Genomic DNA, 22024 nt, shown 5'->3' on the forward strand with positions numbered 1-22024 from the left:
TATTGTATTACTAAACAAACACTTTCTACATAAAAACCATTTAAACGCTTTGGTTTGAAATCACAATCCATTTACTGCAGAACACCAGTACTAACTGGATAATTGTAGGTGTGAATGAGTAGTGTTTACATGTTTAGAGGACTGCATCAATAGTGGATATTGGATTGCACTACTGGATGTATTAGTACCTGGGTCATTGAATGAGTACATGGGTAGTGACTGGATGATTAGAGTACTGCAATGAAAGAGGATGGTGAATTTATAAGTGCTTGGGTCTTGGCGCATTGATTTGATAAGGACATGCTACTGGCTGGATCATTAGAGGAGTACACAGAGAGTGACAGTGTGATTGCTGGACTGCATGAGTACTACCTGGTTAATTGGAGGAGTGAATCAGTACTGAGTATGTGGTAAATTTAATTACCTGGACTTAATTTATGCGATAAAATTCAATAAGAATAACTCAGTAAAAATAAGAGGCAGAATCCGTGGTATTTGAGGTTTTAAAATGGGTTTATTCCTTACAAAGGAATTGGTTCGAACCAGGCAATCGGGTTCCGTCACCACGAAGGTTCGGGAAGGGATAGAGCGCAATTTTATTGACAGGTTGTCATATATATAGTTAATGCATTACAGTAAGACATATGCAGAAGGCGTGACAGCTGAGAAGAGAGATAAGAATACACATACGTAATGAAAAAAGGCGTTACAATAGGCGTGCATGAGGGCATGTACTAGAAACGTCATTATGATGATGACACAAGTGGGTGGATCCATAAGAGAATCCTGCAAAATCAGCAGAAATACTTGGCAGAGATGCGCGCACAGGAACATGACGTGTGATTGACGTGTAACTGGAGGGTGAAGGGGACTTGACATTTAGCCCTACATGAGGAGACAGAAGTCTGGGATGTCAGAACAACCTAATCCCAAATCGTATCTAATATCTTGTGTTTAAGGAACTGTATTATCTGGAAGGAAAGGTCTCTCAGGCAGAGGCTATCCTATACTAACTACTAGTGCGTATATAAGCGTCTATGTGTCTACATGAGATGCGAGGGGGCATGGGCCTACCATGGCAACAGAAGCCATGAATTACTTGCACGGAGATAGTAAGGCCGGGCCCTTTGCTCTGTAGCTGGAAGGATGTTTACCTAAACTACTAGACAGGAATGCATCTCTCGAGGAGCGGAGCAGATAACTTGAAGGCTGAATACAGTTTTTGGCAGGCAACAGGCCGGGCCAGGCACCGTTAGCCGCGCAGGAAGTAAGACAAAGGTCATGGATACAGATACAGGTCCAGGCTGGAGCATTCAGAGGCAGAAGGCAGGAAAAGCTCGATGGCAGAATTCAGGGCCTACCTTGCCAGAGCTGGAAAACGTGAAAAGTATACCATATAAAGACGGTGGCAAGGCATACTTAGGAACGGAATATTCGACCCATTCATGGTGGATCCGAAAGAGGACATGTGGACGTTGGACACAATTGTATTTGCGTCTTCATAGCTTGAAGTGGAGGGAACATACATGTATTTGTAGCATGTACATGGAGCCGTTGGGGTCTAAGATAGGGGACATAATTGATCATAAAAATTCATATTTCCTCATTCCCTCCTTGTCCCCTACAGACCCTTCATGAGATATCGATCCTCAGGAATCCATCAATCTGTTCATGTAACATCATTTGCTCTTCTTTCTTCTTCCGGGATTTTGAATGAGAATTTGAACGTGGAATACATGATGTGGCACACAGGCCGCAAATCGCTGGTCCACATTGTAGACACAGGCAGCAACTGAATACTATGAGAAGGCCAATACCTAGGAAGGATAGGACTTTCCATCCCCAGGCTGACAACACGCTCCAGAACCAACCGGACCATGTCCAGGTGCCTGGATTCTGATGTATCTGGCTTGCAATCTCGTGAAGACGGGTTATGGCTTTATATACGGATGGCGCGTTTTCTGGAATGAAAACACAACAACTTGATCCGATGACTCTACAGGCTCCGCCCCTATCGGCCAGGATGACGTCAAGGACAAGACGATTTTGGAGAACAACAATCCTCATCGCAGACTGCTCCTCTGTTAAGTTGCCTAGGGCAGAGGTAGTTTCATTCACTACTGCTTCAAGGGTTCTGGTTAATCTACGTATCAGTTTACTATTAGAGACAACACCTATGTAGGGAAAGAGACCTTTATTAAAGTCTGTATATTGTTCCCATGCTGTTTCAGTGTAGTCGACAATCGGGAGATCTCTCTGGGGTCTATTGTGTACTAGATGGGTATTTCTATGGTAGTCAGGAGGGGCTAGGAAAACAGGTGGCAGAAGGAATGCAATGTAACAGGTACCATCCCAATCTAGAGGTAAGCGTATATATGCGGTATGACCACAAATGAAGTAGGAATGACGGGAAGCTCTAAATGTAGACTTGCCTTTTTCACTGAATTCGATCACAGTAGTACATTTACTATGACCCAGGTGTACTGAACCATTCTTTCTTACACATAATTCACCTTTGACTGGTAATACGGACATAGCAGGCAAGACTAGTGCAGTTTCAGATTCAACATTCAGAATCATGAGGTTAAGTGTAAAGTTACCTAATCCATATACTTCATTTTCTAGGTCAGTTCCTGTCCTTTTGGGAAGTCCCTCCTTGTTAGGGTAACAGGCTTTAAGCAAAACTAAGTTCAGGTTTCCCCATACCCAGTTGCTCTGGTAAACTATGGTATTTGAATCTAAAGAATTAATCAAACTAAACCATGCGCCACAGGAACCATTGGGCGTGAATGGATACGGAAAGAGAGGCAGAACTCCCTTGTATTTCTGATAGGGAGGGAGTCGGCCACATATCCAACAATTAGTAGCGTTGCTGGCCTGATGGGAGTGATGTAACATACTAATGAATGTGTTGTTGCGCAGCGCAAGTCTGTAGGGCAACTCATGTGAAGGTAATTCGCTAAAAGAATGTTCGGCAGTAACATTGTAAGCAGAATGAGCACGCTTGAAAATAGGATAGTATATGTGCAACAGTATACTTGCAGCAATAATCAGAAGATTTAGAAAAAACATAATCAACAATGTCACTATACAGTGACTATGAAGTGATTTACAATATGCACGTTTCTTGAGCTGTTTCTGTCTATCTCTCTCTCGATTTCGGTCTAGAGGATACATGTCAGAGACTAATTTAACCGATTCACCTAGGAGAGGACTTAAACAATCAAATTGTCTGACTTGCTAGACCTTAGTTTCAGTTTATAGTTTTGGGCAGCAGTGTTCTCGACCAGGGGGAGTTTTGAATCAGTCTGTGGAGGGGGGCAGGGCTGAGAGTTCAAATCAGAAGGCAATCCATGAAATTTCTTGATGTGGCTCGAGTGTAGCCAACCCTTGCGACCCTCGACCTTCACTGCTGTCCTCGTGGTCAGGAGTACTAATTTCGGCGTTTGCCAGCGAGGCTCCAGCGGGCTCCTCCTGTCGAAATTTCTTATGAAAACAAAATCTCCGGGGACCACTTCATGGGGCTTCACCTCGGTGTTGTCAGGAAAGGCTGCAGCTACCTGTGAACGGCAAGATTGTAGTGCAGACATCAAGGAAGCAAGGTAATCTGTCAGCATATTACAATCAACATCAGTGATTTTACGAGGTATAGGCGTCCCCCACATATTTGGTGGCCTACCGAAGACCACCTCGTATGGGGATAGCCCTGTTCGAGAATGTGCTATCATTCTCATGTAAAAGAGTGCAACTGGTAAGGCTACTATCCAGTCGACGCCTTTCTCTCTACATATTTTAGAAAGTCGAATTTTCAGAGTCTGGTTATGACGTTCCACGAGACCTGCTGCCTCGGGATGCCGGACACAGTGGAATTTCCATTGATAGCCTAACAGGAGTGAAATGTGTTTCATTAGCTCGGATGAGAACGGTTGGCCATTATCTGAGTACACGATACGGGGCAAACCATACCGTGGGAAGAATTCACGAACCAGCTGCTTGGCAGTGGTCGGGGCAGTGTAATCTGAGACTGGATATGCTTCTGTCCAACGGGAAAGAGCGCATACAACTACGAGGACATATTTGAATCCTCGACATCGTTCCATCTGGATATAATCCATCTGGAGGACTTCAAAAGGGTGATCAGGAGGTTGAAATCCACCTTGCTCTACAGGTACACCTTTACCTGGGTTGAACTGACAACAAATCATGCAAGTACGGACTTTCTGTTTGGCTGCAGCTCGTAAGTGTTTATTAAACCAAATGTTTTGAATACTGTCTAACATAGCTTTTTCTCCTAGATGTGCTGGACTATGTATTGTGTTAATGATAACTTGAACCATTGAGTCAGGGAGAAACCATGTAGATTTTCCCTTCGTCATCCATCCCTGATCTGTTTGGATCCCTCCTAGTTCAGTCCATTTCTTGATTTCCTCTGGCGTAGCATGTGTCTGTATGTCAATTACATCAAGGGCGGGATCCCTAACTGTCATGCAGTGTGTCGGTGTCGGAACTATTGTCTTTGTCAAGTCAGTTACATGAGTCCTATTCTGTGCTGTTTGCTTAGCTGTTCGGTCTGCTAGGTCGTTACCCTGGGAAATGATATCGGTGACTTTTGTATGAGCCTTGCACTTCATGATAGATATCGAAGTAGGCAGATGTATTGCATCTAACAGAGCTTGAATGAGGGGACCGTGTTGAATGTTGGCACCGTGAGAAGTCAAATAACCTCTCTCTCGCCAAAGGACTCCGAAGTCGTGTACAACTCCGAATGCATAACGTGAATCTGTGTATATGTTAACTCTCTTATTTTTGGTTGAATACAGGCTTGTGTCAGAGCGATGAGCTCTGCCGCTTGAGCTGACAATGTGTCAATACAATTCGTTTCAATAACTTCAGTGTCTGTCGTGACTGCGTAAGCGGCCACTAACTCTCCTGTACTTGTTCTCATGCATGAACCATCCACATAAAGTGTCAGGTCTGGATCTGGTAATGGAACATCTGTCAAGTCTTGTCTGGGTTTCGTCGTAATAGTAATGACTTCAATACAATCATGTGCCAATGGGTCTGTTCCACTTAATGGCAAAAGTGTGGCAGGATTTAATGTACTGCAGCGTCTGATTTCTATGTGTGGCTGAAACAATGTTAATTCGTAACCTGTCAGTCGTGCTATAGTCAAGTGCTGAGTCTGAGTTCTGTTTAAAAGAACTTCCACGGAGTGTGGAACTTGCACTGTCAATTGATGTCCTAATACTATGGAATCGCTTTGTCTGATCGCTAAAGCTGTCGCTGCGACTGATTTCAGGCACGTAGGCAGAGCCTGAGCTACTGGATCTAATGTGCTAGAAAAGTAAGCACACAGCTTGTGTGAACCTGGTTGTTCCTGAGTGAGTACTGAAAAGGCAGTACCTTCACGTTCTGTAACGAAGAGTGTAAAAGGCTTACTGTAACATGGTGTCGCTAAAACAGGTGCTTGACATAAGGCTTTCTTTAAGTCTTCAAAAGCTTGGGTATGTGCCTGAGTCCAAGGGAGGACAGTCGAAGTCGCTGCCTCCTGGGTTGTCAACTGAATGAGTGGTTTTACTAAAAATGCATATTGGGGAATCCATTGTCTACAGTACGAAGTGAGACCTATGAAGGCCCGCACCTCCTTTTGTGTCTTGGGTGGTGGCATGTTTACAATTAACTGGATGCGGTCAGGTGTGAGCTGTCTTCCCCCCTTGGACAGCAAGTGCCCAAGGTACACAACTTGCTGAACACAGAATTGCAGCTTCGAAGGGGACACCTTGTGCCCCTTGTCGGCCAGAAAATGTAAAACCGTCAGTGATGCTTTTTCACATTCGGGTTCGCTTCGGGCGGTGATCAGCAGATCATCGACATACTGAAGCAGGGCTGTGTTAACAGGCATGTGGATACTGTCAAGTTGTCTTTTCAGTGCTTGGCTATAGATGCTGGGGCTTTCTGTAAATCCTTGAGGTGCACGTGCAAATTTAAAGCTTCGTCCATTTAAACTAAATCCAAACAAATATTGGCTTTCCGGATCGATTGGGACGCTAAAGAAGGCGTTCTTGAGGTCAATTACAGTAAAGAACGTTGCTTCTGAATCAATAGCTGTCAATAATGAAGAGATATCTGGAACCACGGGATATTGTGGTATAATGCATTTATTCAATTCGCGCAGATCAATAATCAATCGATAAACTGGGGGTGCTTTTGGATCAGTTCGTTTAAGAACCGGAATTATAGGAGAATTACACACATTGGAGTCGGTTTCCACAACCACTCCTTGTGCAATGAGCTCGTCAATGATTTGCAGCAAAGCCACTACAGCATCTGGAGGTAACTTGTATTGTCGAATTCGTGGTAATACCACTCCTGCTTTGAGTGTGACTCGATATGGTGTAATATGCATACAACCTACATCAGTGGGGCCTTGTGCCCATAAATGTGCAGGGACATTCTGTAACCGGTGATCCATGTCTCTAAATACATAGTGACCTTTGAAGTCACGCAAAAATAGTCGTACCCCCTCCGGGGAACAACATATTACAGCTCCTAGAGCTTTCAGTGTCTTTATACCTAACAAGTTTTCTGGGCATGATTTTGTAAGCAATAGATCTGTAGTCCGTGTCAATGGACCAACTGCAAGAGGAAGAGGTTGCGATACTTCATTAACAATAGGTTTTCCTGAAAATCCAAGGGAAATATTCTGTGAGCCTGAGAGGGGTGCCCCTGGAACCTCGTCGTGACTTATAGTTGTTCTGCTTGCCCCTGTATCAATTAAAAACTTTCTGTCTTTCCCTAATACTTGACTATGTACATAAGGACCCTCTTGATCTACGGGAACCTCTATAAGGGGTAAGCCAACTTCCCTCCCTAGGCTATTTCATGTGTATCGCTGATAATCTGGATAGTCATTTTGTGCATACTGGTACATCTGTTGTGTCGTGTTCTGTGTTGCGGCAATAGGCTGTGACTGTGGTACCGCTACGGTCTGTTGTGCAGCTTGCATAGGCTGTACATTCTGAGGTACTTGTTGTTGGATCTGATCCTGTCTGGGCGGACGTGGTCTCTCCTTGGTTTTACCCGTAGAGATATTATGTTTCAGAACTGCACAATCGTTTATATAATGACCTGGCTGTTTACAATAGTTGCATGTCCCTTTAACAGGAACCGCTGAATTATTGGACTGTGTCGCACCCTTTTTATGACTGTCAGCTGGAACTGACTGGGCAACGAGCATTTTCATTTTCGTGTCTTTCATACGTCTTTGTTCGTGTTCTTGTTCTTCTCTAATTCTATTCTGGTGGTACTGTAACATTTGTAACATTTGTGACGGGGTATTAGCTTGCCAAGAGCTCTCTACTTTCAATACTCTGTTCTTAACCTGCGGCAGGGAATTCTCGACTAGTTTCGTTACAAAAAGATGTGGATATGAATCACTACTTGCTTTCAGGCCGCTATTAATACCAAAACATTTTTCAAATCGGGAATAAAAATCACTAGTGTCTTCATCAGGTTTCTGTTTGCAAGCTGAGATTGCTCCCCAGTCTTCCTTTTTCGTAGTTAATAAACGTGGCAATACTTGTACTAATAATCCTGGTAATGCTTTAGTTTTGTCTCCAAGCCCTACGCCTGCAGTTCGGGTATTTTCTTCGTTTTCTAATGCTGTCCAATCAATCTTTTGTTCTCCCACCTCCCACTCTTTTTCTTTGAGTTTCTCGTAAATACCGGCAGGCAATAATACTTTCAATATTTTCATAATGTCAGGATAGGTATAATCACCCATGAGTAACATGTCTTTTATTTCACGGTGGAAACCTGCTGGATCTCTGTCATGGCTGGGCACTAATTTTTTTCATTTCCAATAGTTCTATTTTAGTTATAGGCGTGTACACAAACACGCGTCTAAAAGTATTATCATCATTTCTAATTGGGTGCACTTCGCGTAAGGGATTCTGTCTGTCTATGTAATACGTTTTTCTTTCCATGGAGGGAGCTGGATCATGTTCTGGACACAAAAAGGCACTATATCTGTGTCGATATTCTAGAATTACTTTAATTAGATCGGTACCTAGACCTCTCCATTTATTCATGAGTAGTTCTATCAGTATATCAGGTAGGGGACCAGGATCGGAGTGTTGGCCTTTATATAATATAAGGAGATGTTGTATCATGTATATACCAGCTAAACGCTGTTCGTCTGGTGAAAGATTCAAAAACGTATGTACTAGGGCGTCATCACTATATTTATCAGAACTGTCAGCCCATTGTACTGCTGACCTGGCTAATTCTTGTTCATCCATAGAATCGAGTACATGGTACCCCATTCGTTCTTGAAGTATTTTATCAGTAGCCTGAAACAAATGTTCAGGGGTCTTTGGGTTTGACATAGCTGCTTGAAAAATTGTCTTACTTTCTGGACGTATCGGACGTATTGGATTATTGAAGGATCTTCCTTTTCCTACATAAGCTATCGTTTCTCTAGCTGGTAATTGTAATTGTTCTGTTGTCATTTCTAGTTGTTCCTCATCCCCTGAGGACTCAGTTTTATCTGCATCTGTTTCTCTTTCAGGCTGTTCTTTTTCACATATTTGTTCTACTTTTTTCCTGATCCTTCGGTACATACTTTCTATACTATTCTGTTTATCATGTTTTCCGTCTGCTATATTCTGGCCCCATTTGTTAAGGGCTCTCATTTCTTCCGCGTCTACGCCTGGCCTATCTCTGTGTCTTATCAGGCAGTTTATAAAGAAGCGTAACAACAGTTTCTGCGTGTCCACTTTCTGGTATGCCATGGCCTCGCCAATACTTTCAGGACCTTGCCCTGTTTGGACAAAGTGATATATTTTGTCTAGATGTTCAATCATTCCTGGTAGTATCATTAAATAGTTCGCAACTCGTCGTAGACGTACTGATGATAGCATCATTCTGTCGTCTTTACCTGGTACTGGATCATATCTACAATCTGTAAGAGGCTCTTTAAGTATGTCATAATTCGCTGTTTGAGGTGTACGTTGGTGTGCTAGATCCCTATAAGTCAATCGACGCACTGATGGCGGCGTATGAAAACTTCCTGTCGCACCTCCTGAGGTGCTAGGTCCAAAAGGATTCGTTGGGTGTAAGGTAGGAAGAATAGATGCAGGGAGAAGTGAAGGAACGGGTGGAAGATTTGGAACAGATGCAGGAGTATGTTGTTGCAGAAGCGGGGGCGGATTATCTCGGGGTCGAGCACCATTAGCAGGTAGTGTGCGTGGCGGCGGAGTATTAACATATTCGGGGGCTACATCATCTAAATAGGAAGAAAGGAAAATGTCCTTTGCGGTCTTGGGGTGCAATTTAGTCGGAAGCAATGGAGGTGGCAGATCTTTCGGTACTTCCAGGGTGGCCTTAGGTAAACCCTCGGCCAGAAGAGGATACATACCATTCATAAGAGTGTTTCGTTGTCTGTCTACTTGTTCGGCTTTTGCTCGGATACCTTCCTTAATTAATACATTTTCTCGGGCTTTGTCTGAATCCTCCCTACTTTTCTCTTCTTTTCTGAGCGCTTTCTCTGTGCGTCTATGCGATTCTTTACGCCATAATTCAATGGCATCTTTCTGTGACTGTCTGGCTTTCTTTTTCCATAATGCTTCTTCTACTCTCATGATGCAATCTGCATCCCATGTCCCAGCAACGGGCCATCTCTGATTCTCTGCTAAATCCTTGGTGTAGTCTACCCACAATTCGAGATATAATACGGCATCTAGGCCATGCTTATGGTACATAAAGTACCCTGGAGTGTCCCTAGGTGGAATGGGAACGGCTTTTTCGAGTATCCCTTTTCTAGTTTTTATCTGTCTTAATTTTGAAAATAACGGCATCTTGAACCTTGCTACTTGATTCTTACTCGGACTTGAACACACTTAATACAATAAACACAGTAATGAAGATCGAACAATCACTCATACCACGACATTTAAAACATATTAAAACATTTTAGAACGAACAATGATAATTAGAATAAAACTAGTTAACTGCATAATACTAGATGTACTGCTAAACAGCACAGATACACTGCTGAAACAGTGCAGACCAGGTCTGTGTACCCAAACCCGTCTTGACCGGCACAAACCAATGTGCACGTCTAGATGCGTCCCCAGCAACGGTACTCACCGGGAAGCACGGAACGGAACAGAAGGCCTCGGAAGTCTGGACTGGACTAGACCAAACTGGACTGGACTCGACTCGTGACTTAGATACTTCGGAACTTCGGAATCTGGTGGGCCTCTGTATACCTCGGATCTTGCTCTCTCAGCTAGGCTTTGGTCGGGATCCTCCGCACTCCTCACCGCCTCGTCTGGGTGTTGATCGCAGCCTCAGTCACCCCCGTTGGCCTGAGGGAGATACAGGAAATCCTGCGGGTACGCGTAGTTGTCCGTCCGGCTGTGGCAGGAGACCGGGTCTGCAACGCACCTCCGGCGCGTGAGGTGTGAGAGGTGTCCCTGTTCGGGCGCCAATTATGTGGTAAATTTAATTACCTGGACTTAATTTATGCGATAAAATTCAATAAGAATAACTCAGTAAAAATAAGAGGCAGAATCCGTGGTATTTGAGGTTTTAAAATGGGTTTATTCCTTACAAAGGAATTGGTTCGAACCAGGCAATCGGGTTCCGTCACCACGAAGGTTCGGGAAGGGATAGAGCGCAATTTTATTGACAGGTTGTCATATATATAGTTAATGCATTACAGTAAGACATATGCAGAAGGCGTGACAGCTGAGAAGAGAGATAAGAATACACATACGTAATGAAAAAGGCGTTACAATAGGCGTGCATGAGGGCATGTACTAGAAACGTCATTATGATGATGACACAAGTGGGTGGATCCATAAGAGAATCCTGCAAAATCAGCAGAAATACTTGGCAGAGATGCGCGCACAGGAACATGACGTGTGATTGACGTGTAACTGGAGGGTGAAGGGGACTTGACATTTAGCCCTACATGAGGAGACAGAAGTCTGGGATGTCAGAACAACCTAATCCCAAATCGTATCTAATATCTTGTGTTTAAGGAACTGTATTATCTGGAAGGAAAGGTCTCTCAGGCAGAGGCTATCCTATACTAACTACTAGTGCGTGTATAAGCGTCTATGTGTCTACATGAGATGCGAGAGGGCATGGGCCTACCATGGCAACAGAAGCCATGAATTACTTGCACGGAGATAGTAAGGCCGGGCCCTTTGCTCTGTAGCTGGAAGGATGTTTACCTAAACTACTAGACAGGAATGCATCTCTCGAGGAGCGGAGCAGATAACTTGAAGGCTGAATACAGTTTTTGGCAGGCAACAGGCCGGGCCAGGCACCGTTAGCCGCGCAGGAAGTAAGACAAAGGTCATGGATACAGATACAGGTCCAGGCTGGAGCATTCAGAGGCAGAAGGCAGGAAAAGCTCGATGGCAGAATTCAGGGCCTACCTTGCCAGAGCTGGAAAACGTGAAAAGTATACCATATAAAGACGGTGTCAAGGCATACTTAGGAACGGAATATTCGACCCATTCATGGTGGATCCGAAAGAGGACATGTGGACGTTGGACACAATTGTATTTGCGTCTTCATAGCTTGAAGTGGAGGGAACATACATGTATTTGTAGCATGTACATGGAGCCGTTGGGGTCTAAGATAGGGGACATAATTGATCATAAAAATTCATATTTCCTCAAGTAGGTGGTTAGGGGACTGCATGGATAGTGCACATTTGACTGTAGCACTGCATGTCTTAATGCCTGAGTCATTGTACAAGTACATGGATAGTAACTGGATACTTAGTGTGCTGCAAGTTGACAGCATGGTGAATTCATAAGTGCTTGGGTTTTGGCACAGTGATTAGATAATGGCATGGTACTGGCTGGATGATTAGAGGAGTGCAAAGAGAGTGACAATGTGATTGCAAGACTGCATGGGTACTTCCTGGGTAATTGGAGGAGTGAATCAGTACTGTGTAGGTGGTTAGGGGACTGCATGGATAGTGCAGATGTGATTGTAGCACTGCATGTCTTAATGCCTGAGTCATTGTACAAGTACATGGATAGTGTGGAGAGGTGTGTCTCACTGGTTAGAGGTGGCAGACCCATAAGCAGAGGACGGCCCGGGACCAGGGTTCGATTCCCGACGCGGCAGGGTCGTGGACCAGGGTCAGCGGGCTCGATAATTCTCGCCTCGGTGCCTACTTCAGTCAGGGACCACACTCGGCAACTCTGGGCATTAGCTTGCCTCATCTTCACAACGGCCCCCCCAGACCGCCGGGGATGCTTGGTCGCACCTTAGAGATACCCATTAGGGACCATCTCTCAGGGTGAGCCAGGACGGGTTCCCCAGCGGTCGAAGCGCGGAGATACTCCTCCGGGAGTCGATTCTAGCGCTATATAAACCCACAATTAAATTAAATTAAATAGTAACTGGATACTTAGTGTGCTGCAAGTTGACAGCATGGTGAATTCATAAGTGCTTGGGTTTTGGCACAGTGATTAGATAATGGCATGGTACTGGCTGGATGATTAGAGGAGTGCAAAGAGAGTGACAATGTGATTGCAAGACTGCATGGGTACTACCTGGGTAATTGGAGGAGTGAATCAGTACTGTGTAGGTGGTTAGGGGACTGCATGGATAGTGCAGATTTGATTGTAGCACTGCATGTCTTAATGCCTGAGTCATTGTACAAGTACATGGATAGTAACTGGATACTTAGAGTGCTGCAAGTTGACAGCATGGCGAATTCATAAGTGCTTGGGTTTTGGCGCAGTGATTAGATAAGGACATGGTACTGGCTGGATGATTAGAGGAGTGCACAGAGAGTGACAGTGTGATTGCTGGACTGCATGAGTACTACCTAGTTAATTGGAGGAGTGAATCAGTACTGAGTAGGTGGTTAGGGGACTGCATGGATAATGCACATTTGATTGTAGCACAGCATGTCTTAATGCCTGAGTCATTGTACAAGTACTTGGTACATGGATAGTGACTGGATACGTAGAGTGCTGCAAGTAGACAGCATGGTGAATGTATAAGTGCTTGGGTTTTGGTGCAAAGATTAGATAAGGACAGTGCACAGAGAGTAACAGTGTGATTGCTGGACTGTATGGGTACTACCTGTGTAATTGGAGGAGTGAATCAGTACTGTGAAGGTGCTTAGGGGACAGCATGGATAGTGCACATTTAATTGTAGCACTGTGTAGGAGAGTAGGATCTGCTTTTTATAGTTATACCCACTTTTTGCTGATGTTTCATTTTTTTTCGACTTTAGTCTGGCTGGGGCCCTGCTAATCAGGACACCAGCCTAGCTGCTTCCCCTCTAAATTGATTACCATTACTTTAGGTACACTCCAGATTGGATTCTGGGGTACCCTTATGAGTCCCTAGTATATGGTATTCTATGTACCTAGGGCATAGGTACCCCAGACGCCTACCAGGGTCCGCAGCATGTATTATGCCACCCCTGGGAATCCTTCCAAAATGACACCACAGGTCTGCTACTGCAGCCTGGGTAAGGTGGTGCATGCACCCCTTACTGAGATATAGGTTCACTATATCTCTCCATATCACTGCACATGTAAACCGATAAGTCACCCCTATGGCAGGTCTTAAGAATCCTGAAGGCAGGGTGCTGGGTTTCATGTGAGAAGGTACCCATGCATGAGCAGAGCCCCTCTGCAGCTTTCGGAACCTTTTTTCCGGGGTTGGTTGTGATGCAGCCAGACCATATACTCTTACGTGCATTAGAACCAAATGGTAAATGCTAACTTTGGAATGGCTGCATGGAAAAATTTCGTGTTTGGTGTCAAACACCTTGGAATCATACCCCCACACCAGTAACTAGTGTGGGAGTATGATCCCACCCTTCTAGAGGAAGAGACATGACAGCACCGGTATACCCGGTACCAACTAACAGAGCCCTGGCATCACAAAAGGGATGCTTCCAGCCACAGACACGAGTCTGCCCCTCCTGCTGCTGAACGAAACTCTGGCAGGGGAGACCTGGACAATAGGTTTCCTGCCACATGGAGGTGTCACTACCTCCCAGACAGGCTTTAGTGTGTTGGGGCTGGGGGGGTGCACTCCAAGTGTGTTTTGAAATCTGCACTGGGGGCACATTTGGTGTCCCTGTGCATAGTCCAGCCCCAACTGGTTACAGGGGCTAGCAGCCCCTGCTATGGCACAAAACTGGACAAAGGAAATGGGTGTAGCCACCCCTCTTTCCTGACCCTCCCATAGGTGGGTCCCTAGAGCTTGTCCCACGCCTTCCTGGGGTATAAGATAGGAACCCCTTGCTACAGGACCTGGACAAAACTCTGATGCAGAATCCTGGAACTTCGACGATCTACATTGAACTAGATGACTGAAGAATCTCCCTTGGAGTAAAGGAGTTACTCCCCTGCAAGGCAGGCACCAAAGACGCATCTGACCGGTTTGCATCTCCGAAGCTCCTAAGGACTCTGAAGAACTTTGCAACACAGGAGTTGGGTTTCCGTGGTCTTAGTGGTCGATCATTGCCCACAGAAAGTCTGAGGCCTGTATCCCTCCTGGCAACCATACAACCCGAACCCCTGGACACCGTGTCACTTTGCAGAAGCATCAGCTTTCCAGTGACTCCTGCAGCTGAGCTTTGGGTTACTTGTAGCCCTGACCCTGAGCAGCAATTCCACCAAAGATTGCCCGCCTACACTCCACGAATGTTCCGTGAGCTGGCCCTTTGTGTTTTTTCTCGAGGTCCCTTTGCAAACCCTGGTCCCTGTGAAGGCAACTCTAACTTTAATTGGGCTTACTTGGTTGCTCCAGATGTGCCCTGACTCTCCATTGCTTGGGGAGTCCCCAGGACCTTGCTGGTCCGCACCAAAGCATCTTTTCTCCTCCTGCATGGGTTACTGTTGTCAAGGCTTGTTGGGTTCAATCCGAGCACCAACACCGCAGCACTCGACATCCTTTGTGGGACAGCTCTAATCCATCTCCTGGTTGTTGTCGACGCCTCCTGGTCCTCGTAGCTGCAGAGTCAAGCTTCACCTCTTCGCGCGTGAAACACCTGACATCGGTGAGCATTCGTCTATTGTGCCCCTGGTCACTGGCAAGTGACCTGGACTCTGTCCCCTCTGCTTTCAGGTTCTTCTGATCTTCGATCCAGGCTTGGATCACACCGGACACTTTTCTTCTTCCTGGCAGCAGCACTTTGCAGCAGATCGCCATTGAAATCAGCGACGATTCCCGACACCTTTTGACACCTATGTACCCAGCTAACCTGGGTGAGATAACTCAAGTACTTCGGTGCACCCGAGAGTGCTGGCCCTAGAACCCCCTAAGTCTAAATGGGTTTGCTCAAAGTCCTCTCCTAAGTGTACTTAACTTCTAAAATTCCAACTGCGACTTTCCCATAGAATAGTATGGGGCTCGCGCCTCTGTTCTCACACTGTATGCGTCCCCCGTGGGTCTCCTGTGTCACTACCTTGGTGGTTCCTTGGGGTCCCAGCGATTCTACATGCTCTAGGCACTGTGTCTAGTCAAGTCGTGGTTCTTATACCACTTTCTTAATACATGGTTTGGTCCACCCCGAGGGCCCCTTGTATATTGTGCTATTTACTGTCATTTTAGAACGGTATTATTGTGTATCTTAGACTCTAATCTCATAAAGAGATTAGCAGTGAGTGTTTAGAAATAAATACATATATTTTATATATACCTTGTGTGGTTCTCCTTTCACTTAGTGATTCAAGAGGTTATAATCTGGTAAACCAAGCTGCTTTACACTCCTTCAAGACTTAGCCTGAATGCTGCTCTCCATAGCTACCACTAGGATAGCTTTCAATAAAGGTTGTCTTTAAACCTATTCATCAATAAGGGTAGTTTGGACTGGTACAAGTGAGGTTCTGGACTTTTAAGAGTCCAGAGGTGTCAGGGAAACAACACCCGAAGACCCCTGAGTTCCTCCTGTCCCGGTGCACAAATAAACAGAGACACGGGCTTCTCGATGGCGGCGTCAAAGACCAAGGTTTATTTACTGCAGGGACACAGAAATCATAGGAACCACACAGAGGCAGAATCTACGAGACTGTTCAAATTGTATTAAGTGGGTTACTCTTTAAATACATGCAAAATGTCTTTGGGCTACATAACACGAATATTTCTCATGCCTAACCCGGTATCCCAAACAAACAGTAAATTTGACATCAAACAATAATTAGTCGTTGGTTTTCGGTATTCGATCAGGCCCTCTCGACAGTTTTCCATTCTTTGCCCGATCCTCCCCATCATAAAAATCGTAACCTCCCCATTGTAAAAGCCCAGAAGGTAAGGAGCAGAGCCAGGTGCAAAGGATTGAAATGTAGGATAAGAGGTGTTTATGGATCATAAACGGGCATGGCTACCGTCTTCGGCCTTTCAGTCAAGACAACGGACACGAGAACCAGTATAGCAGGACTGGCCTTAGGCAAGGGAGGCAGCTTGATTCTGCCTAGTCATGCAGCGTCAACCTTTCTCGGGGCTCAAGCTTACGTGTCCTTAACAAGGTGACTCTGCCGAGGTCATCGTCCATTCATTGACTATGTGAGGGCAAGAAACAAAATGGATGCCGTAACTAAAATAGATGCCATGACTTTAGTGACAGAATGCCCTATTTTCCAGTGAATTCATGCTAGTTGCGCAGCGAAAACACTGTCATGTATATAATGGATCATTTGCGGTTCATTGGTACCAAAATCGTGTGAGTACTACGATACCGAATTCACGGGTTCGGATCGCTACAGAACCTCAGACCGTCCTTTTGCCCTTACATAGGCAATAAATCACTCTATGTCAGAGTCCATCTCTATGTTCATCAGGTCACTGATATGTTGTTGGAGCATTACTCTATCCCGTGGCGTATCTCTAAAAACAGGTGGTCTTCTTACGCATTTAGAAATGCAGAGATTACATAAGGCAGGCCCACACTGAACAATGAGACAGCACGAAAATAAAAATACTAACGCAACACCAGTGACTATCAGAACCTTCCATCCCCACGCAGACAGCAGGCTCCAGAACCATCCCATTAATGACCAGTCACCTTCCTCTACATGAATAGAGTCAGAAATCTTATGTAACTTAGAGATGGCCTTGTACACCGTTGGCGCATTATCTGGAATAAAAACGCAGCAACTTGATTGGATCATCTTACATACTCCACCTCGATCTGCAAGTAACACGTCAAGGACCATACGGTTCTGTAACGTCATGAGGCGATCCGCTTGAAGCTCTGCTGTTAGGTTACTAAGAGCACCCGCCGTTTCAGTGATAGTGGATTCAACCACCCGTGTTAGTTGACGTAAGTTTCTACTGTTGGCCATAGGCCCCCAGAATGGGAGGAAACCCTTGAAAAAGTCTCCTGCTTCTTGGCCAGCAGTATCTTCTTTACTGATAACACCTCTCACAACTCTAGTTTTGTGATAGTCCAGTGCAGCAGTATATGTCGGAGGTAACAGTTGAGCGATGTAACATGAGCCTGAGAAGTCAGCAGGCAGCCATGTGTATGCTCTGTCTTGACAAAATAGGTACCCTTAGCAGCTAAGAATGCCGGGGAAGACTGTGCCGGAAAAACATATGTTTCGATACAGTCACTCTTCCCTAGTCGAGCTTTCGGATTCCTCCCATTTCCTTGCAAACAGACTTGACCTTGGTGGGGTACGACCCAGATCGGAGTTGAGCTCTTATGTTTTTTCTCACCCAGAGTAATGCCATATTCCGTAACATTCCAACCCATGTAAACTCGCAATTCATCCTTGGGAATGAACGGAGTATTATTGACATCTCTCACCATGTCAGTGATTCCTTTTACCAAGGCTCTATTAGCAGAGTTATACCGAGTGGAACGCGGAGGTCGTGGAGGATAGGTCTCTAGGGCATAAGCGAACATGGTCTGAAATGCCCAGAATGATCCATTATAACTAAAAGGCAGAACCAAATAGGGGATGCCCTTGTCCATGGTATGTGGTATCAAACCACACACCCAGCAGTTTGTTGTATTAACCACTAGTTGATGTTGGTGCAAGAGTTGAATGAAAGTGTTATTCATAAACTCAGAACGTCGGGCTTGTTCGTGGGCAGGAAAAGGATGGAAAGAATGAAGAATGAAGAGAAACAACAGTCGGAGAAACAGGAGCATGGGGAGATACTGTAGATGCAACAGGTGTAAAGATCAACTGAATACCAAAAATAATTCCGCCTGCCAAAGTTATTAAAACAATTAGAAGTGTCAGAGTACATTGCATTAGAAAACATTTGCTATACAATATGTCATATAGCTTTGTCTTGTGCACATTTATGACATTAACCCTTCGTAATTCAGGAAGCTCCATCTTCTACAACCGTTCGCAACGGATGGTTTGTACCTGTTAAAAACTTGCCTCTGTTTATCCTGGGAGTTCCCAAGACAAACAGAAGAAACCGACCTAGTGTCTGATTCCCTGCAAATTAAAACAAGGCACACGTTACGACCCTACGGTAACCCAGATGGCAAGGTGAGAGAAATAATAAAAAAGATAAAAATTTTGAGCAAACTTCCTGACTGAATGGAATGCAGTAAGATCAAAACAGTTTTCAAACAGAATGGTAATTATGCAATGTCATTAGTTCATAACATGAGAACGTAGATTATATCTGTACTTTCCGGGTCTTGTCTGGTCTTGAAATAGCTGGTCTACAGGTGCGGAAATGTTCGACTTCACAGGCGACAAATGTTCACTTTGTACAGTACTTGGTTCGGGATTCAAAGGAGTAGTTGCTGCTGGGGTGTCAAAGTTCTGTGTTTCCGTTCGTGGGTGGTCCGTTATGTACTCTGCATCACTGAAAGGGATGTGCCTAGGAACAGGTTCTGTCTCAGATATACCAATTCCCTGTCTAACCCAGTTATCATAGGGGAGTGGAAGAGGGACACGCTTCGTATGGCTGGCGTGCACCCAGTTTTTCCTTCCAGCTAGGCGTACTGCAGTTCTTGTTGTGAGGAGGACCTGGAACGGACCAACGAATCTTGGCTGGAGGTTTCGGGTACGTTCAAAGTTCCGAACCACCACTTGGTCGCCTGGTTTCAACGTGTGGCCTGGACTCTCCGGCAGTTTAGGCAAGGATTCGAATACCTGTTGATGAATAAGGCTCAATTTAGCAGTCAGATCATGAAGGTAATCAATCAACATTGGGTATTCAATCTGTTTGAATTCCTTTGGCCTAGGGACTCCCCAAACATTAGCAGGGCGGCCGAACACAATCTCATATGGACTAAGCCCCACTCGAGAGTGTACAGTCGCTCTGGTGGACAGTAGAGCTAAAGGCAGTGCGTCTGGCCAAGAGAGACCAGTGGAAGCTTGAATTTTCGCAAGTTTCAGCTTCAGGGTGCCATTGTACCCTTCAACCAAACCCGCTGATTGTGGGTGATTCGCACTATGGTATTTTTGGGAAATACCCAGACCCGCACACACACTCTTCATAACTTTCCCTACGAACTCACTTCCATTGTCCGACCAAACAATCCATGGCATACCATACCTGGGGAAGTACTCTTTGAGGAGGATTTTGGCAGTGGACATAGCAGTGTTGTCCTTTAACGGATATGCCTCAATCCATCTCGAGAAGGCACAGACTACCACTAGGACGTATTTGAGATTGTTACATCTATCCATGTGGATATAATCCAACTGAATCACTTCAAAGGGGCAAGAAGGGGGAGCAAAATGGCCAGTTGGGGTTGGGGTTCCGTTGCCAGGATTATGCATCAGGCATACCATACAATTTTTCACCACTCTTTCTGCACACTTAGTAATTCCATCGTTCTTCCATACTGGAGCTAACATTTTACAGATCCCTTTCGAGCTGATGTGCGCCGGTCCATGCGCCATCGTGACTACTGCAAGTACATACGCATCGGGTAACATCCAACGCTGCTGCTCAGACAAATCGACCCAACATCCACTTGAATCCATTTTACCCGTTTTCTCCTTCCATTCATTCTTCTCATTTTCAGTTGCTTCATTCTGGATTGTTTTCACACTTTCAATCGTATTCTCACACATTCCTGATTCAGCAATCCATCTTGGAGACGTTGCAACATACATTCGGCTCGTCATGTTCTTGGCCGTCTCTTTGGCGACCTCATCAGCAAACGCATTTCCACGGCCAACATCATCCGTAATCTTCCGATGTGCACTGCACTTCACAATCGCAACTTCATTCGGTAGAGTCAGGGATTCCAATAGATCGCTGACTAGCTGTCCATGTTGGATCTTAGTCCCATGGGACGTGAGAAAACCTCTTTCTCTCCAGAGATGCCTAAAATTGTGTGCGACGCCGAAGGCGTACTGGCTATCAGTAAACACATTCACTCTCTTTCCCTCAGCTAAAACACACGCTCTTGTTAATGCAATTAATTCTGCAGCCTGGGCAGAATTCTGACTTACTCTTACAGTCTCAACAATCGTACTCAAGGTCGTAACTGCATACGCGGCCGTCACATCACCATTCTGTAATTTGAAACAAGAACCATCGACATATAAAGTGCCATCTGGATCTAGTAATGGAGTGTCTTTTAAATCAATCCTACCTTTTGTTTCTTCCTCAGTTCTGAAACAACAATCATGGGGCTCTGAATCACTCGACTCTTGAGTAATCGGCAACAATGTTGCTGGATTCAATATGTTGCATCGCTTGATCTGAATATGACTTGCCAAAAGCGTCAGCTCATAGCCTGATAGTGTAGCACTGGTGAGGTGCTGAGTTTTCGTTCGATTCATGAGTGTATCCACAGCATGTGGAACCATGACTACTAACATGTTGTTCATGACTAGTCCGACAGACTGTCGAATAGACACTGCAGCTGCTGCTGTAGCTCTCAAACAACTGGGCAATGCTCTGGCTACCGGATCTAATGTGGATGAGAAATATGCACAAGGCCGCTGTTTGTCACCAAATTGTTGCGTTAATACACTCAAAGCACAACCTTCTCTTTCATGGACATATAGAGTAAACGGCTTACTGTAGTCAGGAGTTCCTAACACAGGAGCTGAGCATAACGCATCACGTAAGTCAGAGAAGCTCTGCTGACATTCATCAGACCATGGCAAAGGGCTCGGAACACCTTTTCCAGTCAGGGCTACCAATGGTTTCGCCATGAGAGAAAAATTTGGGATCCATTGCCTACAGTATGACGTAATACCCAAAAACGCACGCACTTCTCTTTGTGTGCTTGGTACAGTCATCTGTGAAATTGCTTTGATTCTCTCTGGGGTCAACCTTCTTCCCTCCTTTGACAAAAGATGACCTAAGTAGGTCACTTCTTGGCAACAATATTGCAGTTTAGAAGGTGACACCTTGTGATGTAAGTCTGACAAATGACGTAATAAAGAAATTGTAGCTGCTTTGCAAGTTTCCTTATCATCAGCAGCCAGTAAAAGATCGTCTACGTATTGGATCAGAGCAACACCAGGAGGAAGTACAAGGGCATCTAATTGACTCTTTAATGCTTGGCTGTAAATTGAAGGGCTCTCACAATAACCTTGTGGAGCGCGTTTGAACCTGAAGCTGCGACCTCCTAAGGAGAAACCAAAAATGTCTCTACTTTCCTCGGCTATGGGAATGCTGAAAAAGGCATTTTTCAAGTCGATCACTGTAAACCATGAAGCTGAGGCAGGAATCAACGTCAGTAATGCAGTGATATCTGGGACTACAGGAAACTGTGGAATCACTATTTTGTTAACTTCTCTGAGGTCAATCACAAATCTGTAAATTGGAGGTTTGGAAGGGTCAGTACGTTTCAAAATCGGCAGAACAGGACTATTGCAGACGTTCCCTCTAGTTTCCTCAATCACATCTTTCTGTATTAGGTCTTTCACAATCAATAAGAGTGCTCGTTCCCCTTCATTCGAAATCCGATACTGTGGGATTCGTGGGAATTTAACATTAGCTTTCAGACTTACCACATAAGGGGGAATTTCCAAGAGGCCTACATCGTTAGGACCAGTCGCCCAAAGAGTATCAGGGAGAG

At 45.0% G+C, this 22024-nt stretch overlaps 1 long non-coding RNA gene across 2 annotated transcripts in view; it reads right to left on the minus strand.

Annotated features, from left to right (window-relative positions):
• LOC146862564 (uncharacterized) overlaps positions 1-22024 on the minus strand; it is a 342103-nt gene that overhangs the window by 45228 nt on the left and 274851 nt on the right. The window lies entirely within an intron of this gene.

This window comes from Triturus cristatus, chromosome 2_2 (assembly GCF_964204655.1).
Source record: "Triturus cristatus chromosome 2_2, aTriCri1.1, whole genome shotgun sequence".
In the NCBI taxonomy this organism is placed as follows: Eukaryota; Metazoa; Chordata; class Amphibia; order Caudata; family Salamandridae; genus Triturus; species Triturus cristatus.